Here is a 14260-nt window from a genome sequence, read left to right on the forward strand (position 1 = left end):
TCTTAGTCATGCTCAAAATGGGGGACATTTGGGAATTCCTCCTGGAACGTAGGCTGAAATGGAGGGCATGTCCAGGAAAAGGAGGACCTCTGGTCATCCTGTAGAGGCACTCATATAAATATAAATTCATGCTGCTTAGTCATGCTCAAAATGGAGAGCATTTGGGATTTCCTCCTGGGCCGAAGGTGGAAATGGAGGCCATGTCCTGGAAAAGGCGGGCAGCTTCTCCAGTACTTTCCTTCTTTGGTTTATTTCTTTTCTAATCTACTTTTTCCCTAGAACTACAACTCAATGACCTAAATCCTGTTGTTCATCCTGACTAAAGTAGACTCATTGAATCAACCAGATTCACTTATGCGTTAATTCATCATTTAATAATTAATTCAGTGTCTCTGCTCTAATTGGGATTAACCAACAGCATTCTAGACAAGGAGGCTTGCGCTTAACTCATCCAACCTGTGCGTGCTCAGAGGCACTTTCTCATTTCTAACCACTTGGTGTGTCCAGGAACTAGAACCTACATCTAATAAATTGTTTTTATTTTACTTGGTTATTTAGCATAGGAGTCCAAATGATATGACAAGCCAGTTTGTCAGAAGGCCTCACACAAGGAAACCATATTCCCAGGAAAGTGTTTTCAATCTGGAAATAATTATCCCCCCCCCCCCCTTTTGTTAGAAAGTGTTGTCTTCACTCCTTAGGCTCTGCTTTTGACAATGATGGGTTGAAATAATTAAATAGAGAGGCAGCCACAAAACCTATTATTAGTGAGTAGTTCAGGATGGGCAGACGAATGGAGTTCTGACAAATGGAAAGAAAGTGCTGCTTCTGTCTAAAAAAATTGCATTATCTATCCATCTGAAAGTTTTTAGGGTCTTTTATGGTCGTGTGGACATTGCAAGCTTGCTAGGTACACAGATATTTTCAGAATCGCGTTGTGTGTGATAAGAATCTGGTTTAAACAAAGAGATTATTCAGACACTGTAGTTTTTTTTTTAAATGCAACTATCCAAATAATCTCACTCACTCATTCCAGTTTTGTTGCTCACACTATTTTTTTTTAACTGGGATCACATCTCTGTGCATCTCTGCATGTTCTGTTGGTCACACATGTCAGCAAATGATATGGATGTATTTGAAATACAGTGAAGGCATAGGGGTCATTCAGCTGTAGTTTTTGGCATGATGATGCAAATCATCTCATACATTCTGGGTTTCCACTCCACCAAATGCATCTGAGGAAGTAGACTGACGTCTACAAAAGCTCATGCTTCCAATTTCTTTCTTTCCGTTAGTCTCAAAGGTGCTACAAGATCTCTCTACCTACTGATTCTACAGACTAACACGGCTATATCTTTGAATTCTGGGTTTGTTATTCACACTGTGGAACTGCATGAATGCACATCTCTGTGAGTTCAGTTGCTCACATGTGAAAGCATTCAAATAAGCGTGGAGTCTGAAGTCAAAGATGTCATGGAGTCAATGATGTGAATGCATTCAGAATTCCTTTTTGGGTATGCAGCATTTTATCCTGGGTCTATTCAGGTCTCTTTACATTAGTTATTCACACTACTGTCAATGCAGATCTTTTTTAAAAACTCAAGGAAAAACCCAGTATCGGTTATCCCAGATGAGGTGGGTTTTTGGCAACCTTCCCCTCAAACTCAATCGGGTGCATTCAGGATGTGTGTGAACAATGGAGATATAATCTGATTCATCCTGGATTATTTTCACAGTGTGCATAATCCCCTACAGAGTTTTATCGCAGTTTATCCCAGGTCTATTCTCATTAGTTATTCACAAAGGCAACAATGCGAATCTTTTAGGAAAAATCAAGGGGTGGATTTTTCCAGGTTAAGTGGGCTTTTAGGCAGCCCCTGCCCAATTTACTCAGGTGCATTCAAAGTGCATGTGAACAACAAAGATTCAACATGCATTCTACCAGAATTATTTTCACCATCCGAATAACCCCAAATGAAGACCACTGGAGCAATAATCCGTCTTGACACTGCTTTAACTGCCATGGAATTCTGGGCATGGTAGTTTGTTGTGGCAGCAGAGCAAAGCTACCATGCCCAGAATTCCATCGCATGGAGCCGTGGCAGTTAAAGCAGTATCAAACCAGATTATTGCTCCAGTGTGGATGGACTCCAGGATTTCTTCAGGACCACTCCCTTTTTCCATGTTGCTGTCATTTGGCTGTTGCATTTCCTTGTGTGAGACCTCCTGACAAACTGGCTTGTCATATTATGTGGACAGTGATCCCCTGTGCTCTTGTCTTAAAAGCCGGAAGATGTTATCTGTATTTGCTTAATTCACATTTCTGACATTTGTAGTGGGGCAAGAAGGAGTTTGTGCTAATCACTGAGAAGCAAGGGAACATTCCAAAACCATGACTGAATGTGTGGTGCGTGCATATCCTCTCTCTTTCTCTCTCTCTCTCTCTCTTTCTGGAATCTGACAGTCTAATCCTTTCAGGGCAAGTCAGGCCCCTAAATCCTCCCCCAGCTTCTAAGAAAAACTCCAGTGAAAATGGCACTCGCTTTTTCATGTTACTTCACAGAGATATTTGTGATTGGCAGATGTTTTGTTTGTGCCATGGGGCTCACCCATATCTATTGGCTAATGAATAAAAGGCAAGCTTGCTCTCAGAAGTGAACTTTCTTTCTTTCTGTTTAAAAAAAAACCCAGCAAATTGAACAGTCTTTCCAAATGGACAGCTCCTAGCACTACCAGTCAAAAGGTATTGTGCCGCGACATTGCCTTTCTCTCCTTAAGAAAAAAAGACAGCAATAGTTATGGGGAAACCTGGGAGGGTTATAAGTGGAGAATGACATCATCTGTATCCCTCTTAAATTTGGTATGTAAGGCAGATCAATCACACAATAAAACTACCCAAAGCCTCTTTGTTTCCTGTGTTTTAAGTTCTGTTAAAGATAAGAAGTATGTTTTGCCTTCCAAAATGGTTGACATTTGGTAGATTTGGTTTTTGAGTCATTTGAGGCCACAGCTTTGGCACATAATTGTCAGGAGGTTCTCCTGCACAGCCCCTGTTTTAATTTCATTCTTGTGTAACTCTTATTCATTTCAATGGAGTGCGTGTGCAAGAGAGAGAAGCTCCAATGAGCTGTGTTGTGAAGAAATAATTTGACTTTTCACTGTGATGGCTCTTACCGAATTATTGCTCTGTCACTTTTAGCTATGTGGAGAATTTCTTTTAAAAAAATTTAAAATAATAATTTAAATTAAAAAAACAATGACATATATATATTATCTATATATCTGTATACACATATGTGGATAACAACAGAAATAAAACTATAAAAACTGCAAAACAACAAAAAGAAAGAATACTAACACTATTGATTTCCCACCCCCAATGAATGATTATACCGCACAAGGTACTATACTTCCTTTAAAGGATAATATCTCTATGCTTCTACATCATAGAAACTGTTTAATTTACAAAACCTAAAAAGATGTATGACTTGGACAAGAAAGTAGGAAAGTAATAAACAATTCCCAATATTTCTTAAAGTTATTGAAAGATTTCTCCTTAATCAGCACTGTCAAGTTCAGCAAGTTCAATTGTCCTCACTGACCAATCTTCCATTTTTGGGTGTAGACTATTGTTGCTGCAGTAGTCAAGTATTTTCAAGTCCTGCCATATTTCTGCTTAGTTTGTTAATGTAACATTCCCAACACAGATATCTCTTGCTTCAACTATATTTTGTTGCAAACAGAGAGAGGAGGGGACTGAGGGGTGGACAGGACAACTGTGTGCTGGTGCTGTCCACACTACAGAGTGTGTCACACTACATGATGTCACACCACAGAGTCCCACTACATGTTGTAAATGTTCCACAAATGTTATGCTGGGGGTACAATAGAATGGTGTGAACAGGGAATGTGAAATTCTGAGCATGTCACTAATCTTTTTTGTTCATGTTTTTTTGTTTTGTTTTGTTTGCACAATAACACAGAGGGCGAGCATGATATAGTGGTTTGAGCATAGGACTATGATTCTGGAGACTAGAGTCCATATACCCACTTGGATGCAAACCCACTGGGTGACCTTGGGCAAGTCACTTTTACCCAGCCTCAAGGCAAAGGCCCTTCTGAACAAATATTGCCAAGAAAACCTCATGATAGATTTGTCTTAGGGTCGCCATAAATCAGAAATGACTTGAAGGCACACAAGAACAGTGAAGTTGCAGTGATAGAAAGGACAGCATAATCTTAGATAGTCACCTTGAGCTCTTAGCAGGCAGCCAATCTTAGGAGGAAGGATGGGAGTACAGTATAAATAGGGAGGAAAAAAACACATTTTAATGAGCTGAAACACTTGTACATTACGTAATGTTACACAAACAATGAATTTTTAAAAAGCAAAATAGACATAAGGGTAGTTTAGTGCCAAGTAAATTATTATTTTTATTATTTGATTAGAAAACTATTGAAGTTGTGATAGATGTATAACTATAGTTCCATCCCCCACAGTCTATTGCTGCATAGTGTAGTGGCTTCAGTGTTGAACTAGGAACCTGGGAGGTTGGGGTTTGAATCCCTGCTCAACCATGAAAACCCACTTGGTCACCTTAGGCAAGTCACATTTTCTCAGCTTCAAATGAAGGCAAAGGCACATCCCCTCTGAAGAAACCATAATAGGGTTGCCATAAGTCAGAAACAGCTTGAAGGCACACAACAACATTGTTGCAGCCACACCTCTAAAAAACCAAAGAGTAGTGCTAAAGAGGCATGTGTTACAGAGATTGCTTTACAGTTCCAGTTTTTAATGGTAAAACTGAAGGATTTCCTGTAGGCTGAAAAGAGAGAGAGAAACAATGAGAAAAATACATGGATTTAGAAATGGCATAATCATGTAGATTTCCCACTGAAAAGTAAGTGAACAAAGTGTCACTGTTCTAATGTAAAGACCTACTGTAGTCTGTGGAAATACCTTCCAGCACAATTTCTTATACTTTAAGGAGGCTGCACATTGCAAAACAGAGAAATGCAGAATGAAGAACTGGAGCTCCTATCCCAATAAAGTCAGTAACTGGCAGTTAACAAACATATTTTGTAACCTGCTGCTTTTTATAGAAAAAGTAATGCCATGCAGTACTTGGAATATATTAAGTAAATATTGATTGATGCTAAGGCTGTAAGATAATGAAAGAAATAAAAATTGAATGAAATTAAAGAATGAGAATATATTCTTATATATGCTCCTAAACACGAGTAACTTGTAAGACATAGGGTAGACCTCTTAGGGGCTCCAGCATAAAAATAAGGGCTCCACAAGTCAAAAAGGCTGGGAACCCCAAACCTAGACAATTACCGTTTTTTAGGTACATGTCCCCATTTTTAAAAGATTCTCACAGCAATGCATGTTACTTAAATCAGGTCTCATCTTAAATCAGATGTGAGTGGCAAAACCACTAAACATTCTTTCAGGGAACTAGCAAAGTGTTCTTTTATGGAGTAATTTTTAAAAAGTATACTCCTTTCCAAAATAGTTGTTGCATGCTTATCTGACTATGGGGAGTGGAAGACTAAATGAGTGCTCTTGCATCTTTCTTGTACAATATCCTCTCTCCCTCTTCCTACTAGCTTATTCACAGGGAGGTGCTTGTCATTGCTGCCAAATGCACAAGGACAGGCCGAGCTGGCAAACCAATCTTAGATTGTACAGTACTGAGTCACACTGAGGCAGTACAGCAGAGCTTATTCTTCTTCCTAAAGATTTCTTCCAATCCAATGAAAGGGTCTAGATAAAGAAATCGATTGCAGACCTGGTAAGCAAGCAGTCTATCATTTCCCAAAGTAACTATCCTGCCATTCAGTTCTATTTCTGTCAGACTCAGGGGACAAGAAAAATAATCATCAGCAGCACTGGTTTGCCAAATTGAATGAATGTGGTCATTGTCCTCATTGAAAAGAAATTATTCCATAATCTGACTTGACTGTAAATCTGGTAGAGGTGGGGAAGGAGCTTGTATTTCGGTTGTTTTTATGACTTTCAGCTTATATGATATGATTTAGCTTTCAAAGTTGAGGTATACCAAATGAAAAAATTAAAAAATACCACAAAAGAAAAACTCCCTCAAAGCCATCTGCTTAGTTTGGCTATTCTGAAAAGCTAACTACAATGGATCCTTGTTATACGCTGGGGTTTGGTTCCAAGATCCCCCGTGTATAACAAAATCCGTGTATGCTCAAGTTCCATTAAGTATAATGACATAGCAAAATGGTGTCCCTAATAAAAAGTGGAACATCAAGGTAAATTTATACTTTTTTGGAACATTTTCAAACCGTGTATGCTGAAATCCGTGTATAAAAAATCCGTGTATAAGAAGGACCGACTGTATGCATTTTTTGCTCTATTGTGACACTTGACAAGAAGGCTTCTGTACTATAATTTTGAAGTTCACATTGTGACACACATCACCAAAACCAGCTGGACTAGTAGTTGAATCAACATTGGTGATGGCCAGTGTCCACCTCCAGCACACCTAAGGGCAGCAGGCTAACTTAGAGGCACAGAACTCTGCCTTACAGCATCTTGCTGCTATGCTCTGCCTCTCAATATCCAGTGCCTGTGGTGGCTGTCTCACTATTGGTGGATCCAGCCCTCATTACCACGTCAAGCTTATTTGTTGGTGTGATTTTTTTTATGAATGTTATGATCCATTCTGCATTTTGTTGTGTGGGCTGAACTTTAAAATTGCTTTTCCATGGAGAAGTGGAGAGTGTGTAGATTATTTTAGAAAAAAAAATCCATACTCAGAATACAGACTGAACAAGCAAAGTGTACAGCTCTCCAGGGTAATGGAATGGCCACAGTCTATGCAAAATATACTGGAATCAAAGTAGGTTTTTGACAAGACCTGCATCTGGGTACCAGAAGTGATGCTGAAACTTTAAAAAGAAATAAGTTTACTGATAGGGACATGGAGAGGAAGGGTTAAGTACTGTATCTTTTCCACTTGCTGATTCTCTCATCATGCTTTCTGTTCATATAAAGCAGCTGCTGCATTTCTAACTTATGATAACCCTAAGGTGAACCTGTCATGGGATTTTCTTGCCAAGATTTATTGAGAAGAGGTTTGCCTTTGCTTTTCTCTAAGGCTGAGAAAATGTGATGTTCCCAAGATCACCCAGTGGGTTTCCATGGCCAAGCAGGGATTCAAACCCTAGTCTCCAGAGCCCAAGTCAAACATTCAAACCACTATACCATGCTGTCTCTATAATTTAAACATGGTTTAAAGTTTTGATGTCTTAACAGACTTATTTTCGTATTTGATACAGCCTATTAGTCTCTTCTAGCATTGCAACAAATATGAAGATAAAAGATGGGAAATGTATACACATCCTATTTTTGATCTTGGACTGAACAACTTAATAGGAGTATAACAACAAGATAAATAAGAGGCTAGTTGTGTGGGAATTAACTGGAATACTTAAGAGTGGTCTTCTTTAGGATGCTTATCTGTGCAAACAGGGCTGGCAATTTCTTATCTTTTGTGTATTATGCTGTTTTTCTAGTTGTGTGCAATATATACCTAAATGGATCTACAATTACTTTCTTTGCCAAAATCACATCATCTAGATCAAATGTCTGCCACAGAGATCAATGCAAAAGCTGTGGAAGATGGGAACCATCATTTTCCATGTCTGCTGCTTTTCTTGTTTGAGTCAATTTGTCAAGCTTCCTGCTGACAGTATCTGAAATCCTAGATTGCGGTTCAATATCAATTTCTCTCCCCTGCCCCATTTAGAATGCTCTGTATATAATGTTTCCATTACCTGAAAATTTTTTGAAAAATTGAATAGACTTGGTTTAACCCTGTCTGCAGTGTCACAGTTGATTTCAACTATACAGTCCATTTACTGCTAGGGGTTGGCCAAGGACCTAGCGTCCATACCGGCCTCACCCCTAGCATGTGATGGGGGCGTAATAATGGTGGCGCCCTATATACATGGGCGCCACCATTTTGACGTATTGGACGCATAGCGTCCGTATGTCATGCCCCGGATGTGACGCCATGAGTGCATGAGTAGCGCCTCGCGGCGTCCCATCCGGGGCGCAAGAAGAAGCGTCATTTTGGCACTTCTTCTTTGCTGCATCCGGGAACCGCGCGATTTGGCTGCTGCAGTTCCCGGACGCAGCAACCAGCGGTGGCGGCAGAGCGCCGCTTTTCAGCGGTCTGTAACCCGCCTAAAAGATTTACTTTGGGGTGTGCTGTGTCTGCTCTAAAGAGATGCCTTGTTTGTTGCTGTCATATTTTTCTGTTTATAGCATCTTAAAGTGATACATCTTCACATCTGGGATTTTGGTATTGCCTCTGGACTGGCATACTTACGTTCTTTTCTCTATGCAGAATTTCTGTGAATACTCAGAGTCCTATTCATGCTCCTGTTCATTCATTGGAGTTACAGAGAAAGTGTCTTCTTGATAATCCTCTTGGTAGGGTTACCATGCAGCATTTACTTCTCACTTCCCTCCACCCTGATTTTGGGCTGTAAGACTGAATTGCTTCTCTGTCCATCCTTTTTCACAAAAGCTGCTTGACCAGTTGAAAATGATGCACTCTTTCATAGTTCTTAAATAGGTTGTGCTAATGCTGATTTGTATTCAGGCAGACACAAAAATGAGAGAGATATTTTCTCAGTAACTGGATGCGCCCTTACAACTCATTTTAATCTATTGAAATTAAATATTTAGGGCAGTTAAATGGCATCTCTATTCAAATCAACCAGTACTGCCAATGCAATATGCAAGCTTTTTTGAATAGCACAGAACTCTTCATCATGTTTAATTTTTAAACCATGCTAAATCTACTATTACCATCTTAGCACTGAAATAAAATCCAACCAAAGGCTAGATATCATCCTATTCATGTCCCCTCATATCTTCAGGAAACACATGTTTAAAATGATATTCTGAAACAACAGCCTTGTAATGCATTTGAATGCTTGTTGGTTGCTTTGTTTTCTAGGCCCAAGGAACTTAGTGTGTATTTGCCTGCTACTCTGCCCTAAAGCTTCCGTAGAATGAGCAGCAGCAGTAATATGCTTAATTTGTTGTTGCTGAATCGAGTCATTACTGACCTATGGTGACCCTAAGGTGACTCTATCCTTTGTGAGGCCTAAAGGCACCAGATCATGTCTGATCATGTCTGAAAACCCTATAAAATTCATCAGGTGACTTGATGGTACATAAACACAAGGTGAATGTATCAAGAGGTTTTCTTGGCAAGATTTGTTTGGAGTGGGTTTGCCTTTGCTTTCCTCTGAGACTGAGATTTGCCCATGGTCACCTAATGGTTTCCATGGCTGAGTGAGGATTTGAACCCTAATCCCCAGAGTCATAGGCCAACACTAATCCCATCACACCTCATTGGCTCAATATATTTAATTATTCTACGTAAATATTTCTCACAAGAGGGTCTTGAGCTATAACTGGGAAATATGGCTGGAATCTTAGGCCTGAGGCAGACAAGCCAAAAGGGGCATGGCAGCGGCAATACTAGGGTTCTGGACCAAGCAGCAAGCGCACAATCCAGAACCCTAGTATATAATGACGGCGGCCTGATGGTGGCATCCCATTCGCACAGCCACCACCATTTTCACATAACGTATGCATAGCGTCAGCATGTCATGGCACATCTGTTATGTTACGAGTATGCCATTGGCGCACTCGCGACATAACCCAGGTGTCAGTAAAAGAACACAGAAAAAAACGGGTTCTTTTAACTCCAGAGGGATATCACGTGGTCTAGCAACAGTGGCATCCCTCCAGAATTAAAATGGGTGGGTGCGTTCAGACTGCCATTTTCCGGCAGTCTGTACCGGGCCTAAGACTGGATAAATAATTACTGTAAATTGTGTTTTGCAGTCTTATGAAAGTTCACACTCAGGTTCCCTCAAGCCTGTCAATAGTTACATGAATGCAGTTAGTATGCACTCATGAAATATATAAATAGGAGCTGTAGGGAAGCAGGGAACCAACACTGGAGGCTTCTACCCTCTGTCAAAGCAGCTGATGGGAACATAGCTTTTATTTGTGTGGTTGCGATTACAGAAGCAAAAAAGGGTTAAACCTTACCTGCCAAGTCTCCATGCAGCTCTTGTCCCCTTTGCCCACAGCTATTTATGTTTTAAAACAACATGCACATTAATTGCATTCATGCATTTATTGTCACATGTAGTTTGGACCTTAAACCAGCACTTTTGCAATGCCTTCCTTCTTTGAAGTCCCACTGAAGCAGGCACTAGACTAGACAGAGATAATTTGAATTGATAGCTGCACAATGTAAGGCTTAGGAATTGTTTGCATAGCCAAGAATCATTGGCTGTACTGGTCAGCAATTAAGTGATGGGAGTCTTGGTAAAACAGAAGATAAATGTACACACTTTGCTACTTTGGCAGCTGCTGTCTGCATCCCAGATACAGACAGAACCTTTCTGACATATTTGTTACAGGGGCCAATTTTCCACTTCACAAACTGCACAAGGCCCCCCCACAACTGATTTTTGTCTCTGTGTGTTTCTATAAAATCCTTTTTTCAGAGGCAAAACAGTGTGCCCTGAGCCTTGTCTTGAAGGAGAGCTGTCATTTGTGAAGACACACCAGAGCAAAAAATTATTCTGGGGCCTGTGAAAACAATGTTGCATGGCCATATGAAGACCAAGGGTTACATTATTCCCACCTCTGCTTTAAATGCAGGACTTCCACTGAAACTCATTGCTGGTTTTCATGAGGTCAAACTGTCAATATTGCCTCCTAATATATAGTATTCCTGTTTACATCTCAAGAGCAGTGAAGGGCTCGTGCACTGTACTGATTATTTATATATTTATAGCATGTGTTTCTCACTTCTCAACCCATTTGGGCCCCTAAGGTGGTGCACAATGGATAAAAACATTGAAAAGATTCAGTGCATGGGCCCAGAAATTTTTTTTTAAATGCTCCAAAACTCCTCTTTAAAAATAGTTCTAAAACTTCAAAATGAAAAATAGCCAATTTTAAAAACCAAAATGTAAGAGCCAAAGGCCAAACAAAATATCATAGTCATGATTGCCCACTGGAAACTCAGAAAGGATGGAGCCAGCCTGATCTTCCCCAGGAGAGAATTCTGCTACAGAAAAAAAAAATTGGTTGTGTGTGCCCACTAGTCTAGCCTCATGAAGTGGTTGGACATGTAACAGAGCCTTAGATTTCAGACAGATTCCTATGGAAGGAGGCAATCTTAGGTCACAGATGACTCATGGGCATGCCATAATTGACACAGGGGATAAGACTATGTGGGAGGCAGGAGTATTATATCCCTAGCAAAGGTGTGGCACCACTGCTTTCTTCTCCTGTACTGCTTGACTATGTACCCCCAGAACAGAGCAGTCTATGTATCTTGCGACTCCTGCAGCTCTTCCAGCCATGCATTGGGTCCTGCTATTTTTGTGTGACTTCCTTCCTCCCTCTGAAGAATTCTAAGCAGTTAAATACCTTAAAGGCCCCAGATCCCTTCTGAACCTGAAAGCTAAGCATGGATGGGAGACCACCAAGGAATACCAGGTTCATTAGGGTATATTTCAGAGGAAGGAATTGGCAACACCACCTCTTACCTAAGAAACTCTATGAAATTTGTGGGGTCACCATAAGTCAGCAGATGACTTGAACATACATATGCACACAAGCAGCAAACCCAGGATGTTTATCAAGCTCCTGATGGGCTGGCGTTCATGGCAGCTGGATTGCATTCAGTGCATAGGGTCACACATTGACTAAGCTTGGATTTGAATTAAAACCACAGTTTGGAAAAGTAATGCTCAGATCAAAACCACTCAAAGCAGTGGGGATAGAGATTGCATATACACTATAGTGCACTTTGCATTATAGTAAACATGCTAACTCACATTTAGAAGGAAGGAAGGAAGGAAGGAAGGAAGGAAGGAAGGAAGGAAGGAAAATAAATAAATAAAGAAAGAAAGAAAGAAAGAAAGAAAGAATTGGCTATCACTGATCTTCTGTAACATACATTTTTCTTTTTCTTTTATGGCTCCAGGTCTTATCTATACAGTTTCAAGTAACATTGTTTGTTATTTCCCAATTTACTTTTCCAGTGTTGCATGTGAATGCTTAACATTCCAGAACAGTGTTGCCCAATGATTTAAGGCATGGTTTAAGGCAGGAAAAATTAGGCCTACACTGACAGCTGAAATACAAACATAGGTTGCCTCATTTAAAAAAAATGAAATTGAAATGAACAAAATATCTGACAGCAGTAATCCATGCACAGGCAACTTCATTACAGCATATATTTTCTTGTTTTGCAATATCTTGATTTTATTTCTTTCTCTGAAGTTTGGGGCAAGCCACTAAATGTCTGACCCAGGAATTAAGAATACTACGCTGCTCACAAAGTTAGCAGAAATTGTGCTTTTAATTCACTGGAGCTTGTACATATTTTGAAACATGACCTACTTCAGCATAATGGCTAAGAGCCTGAGATGTGGTTGCCAACAAGCCTTGGAAGATATTCCCCGGGACTGTTTTACCAAAATCCAAAATCCCCGGAATTCCCCAATATTTATTATTATTATGCAGTCAAAATCCCTGGAAAGAAATTAATTAAATTCCCCAGATTCTGGGGAATTCCCCAGAAATTGGCAATTTGTATTGTAGTGTAATATAGTAAGGTAAGGGATGTGTATGAAGACTGAGGGCTTTACCACACAAGTCCCATTCTTGCAGCAATTGTGTTGTGGGGGGATTGGAGACATACCATATTCAGAGCCCAATATCACACTTCTTCAGAATTATGCAACTGGGGCTGCTGCCACCATTGTGCTTTCTTCATGAGTCCTCTTTAACCCTGCTTCATGCCTCATTTTGGATTTTTTAAAAAAGAAATGTTAACTCATGCATTTCCAGAGCTTTGCTGCACCTGTTAGAAAATAAAAAAGTAAAATAAGACAGAAAGAAAAGAAAAGAAATCGGAATGCTTGGGAATAGCATGGGGGAGCGGGGACAAGGGGAGAGGAAGGTACATTGATATGACATTACTGGAAATAACATGACTGCCCCAACAGTGATGTTTCACACCTGGACACTTGTGTTATTGACAGTTCATTGATGAGTTTCCCCTATCAGGATCAGCCCTGGTGAATACTTGGATTGGAGATGGCCAATAAATATCAGGTGCTGCAGGTTATATTTCAGAGGAACAAGCAAAACCACCTCTGAATATTCCTTGCCTAAGAAAACCCTATGAAATTCATGGGGTTGCCATAAGTTGGCAAGCGACTTTAAGGCACACATATACACAAAATTGATTCAGACATTTATGCAAACACTGATGACATTCTTGTCTGTGTGTGCCTAAGTAAACATAGGTGAACTACCAACAGACCTGCCAGTGTATCAGAGCAGTGCAGTACTACTTTGCACATTCCATACTTTACAACTCTGGTAGCAAGTCAGATGTCTGCGTTAATCATTTACACAACAAAGATTACTCTGTATTCAGATATTGGAATGACTCCAAAGTCTCCAGAAATGACCCCTAAATCTCTCCTCTTCAATCTTTGTTTCTGTTTAATTTTAGAAAAGGACTTCTTCAAGGGCCAAAACATTAAGGCAACTTGTTTTTGGATATAGTAACTTATTTAAAAATGCATACTCTGTATATCTAGAACAGGTGTGGGCAGTTGTGAAAGGAGGCAGGTTCATTACCCCCACATTCCTCACATTTAATCCCATCATGACTGGAAGTGACATCACAACATTTCTGGCTCCAGGATTTGGTTTAGAAATGTCTGATTTTTGCAGTTTTCCCACGGTTTGGGTGTAGTGGTGGGCAAGGGACCCAAGCCACCCTATTTTCATAATGGTTTGGGGGTAGTTGTGGAGGGTGAAAATTTAGCCAGGGCTTTTGTTTGTTTGTTTGTTTGTTTGTTTGTTTGAGGTCTCTGGACTACAGGGGTCTTCTCGGGGGTTTCAGTGCCACAAAATATGATATTGGAGGTCACATGTGGACTTGGCGATCCTCTTCCCTTATTTGAGTCATTATCTCCAGTCTTCAAAGGCTGTGCCTGCACTGCAGAAATAATGTAGTTTGATACCACTCTGCCATGACTCAGTGCTATGGAATCCTAGGATTCGTAGTTTTGTTAGGTATTTAGACTTCTCTGTGGTGCCATAACAGATTACAAATCCTAGGATTCCATAGCACTGAGCCATGAAAGTTAAAGTAGT

General features: G+C 40.1%; 1 protein-coding gene across 2 annotated transcripts in view; it reads left to right on the plus strand.

Annotated features, from left to right (window-relative positions):
- RHOC (ras homolog family member C) overlaps positions 1 to 14260 on the plus strand; it is a 35590-nt gene that overhangs the window by 1157 nt on the left and 20173 nt on the right. The window contains exon 1 of one of the 2 annotated variants that reach the window (XM_089514400.1): positions 5778 to 5798. The exons of the other annotated variant lie outside the window; for it this stretch is intronic. The gene's annotated coding sequence lies outside the window, so the exon portion shown is untranslated. Of the gene's footprint in view, positions 1 to 5777; positions 5799 to 14260 lie in introns of those variants that run through there. 2 annotated transcript variants of the gene reach the window in all.

This window comes from Sceloporus occidentalis, unplaced genomic scaffold, assembly GCF_023333645.1.
Source record: "Sceloporus occidentalis isolate IW3139 unplaced genomic scaffold, rSceOcc1.0.p SCAF_3, whole genome shotgun sequence".
Classification (NCBI taxonomy): domain Eukaryota; kingdom Metazoa; phylum Chordata; class Lepidosauria; order Squamata; family Phrynosomatidae; genus Sceloporus; species Sceloporus occidentalis.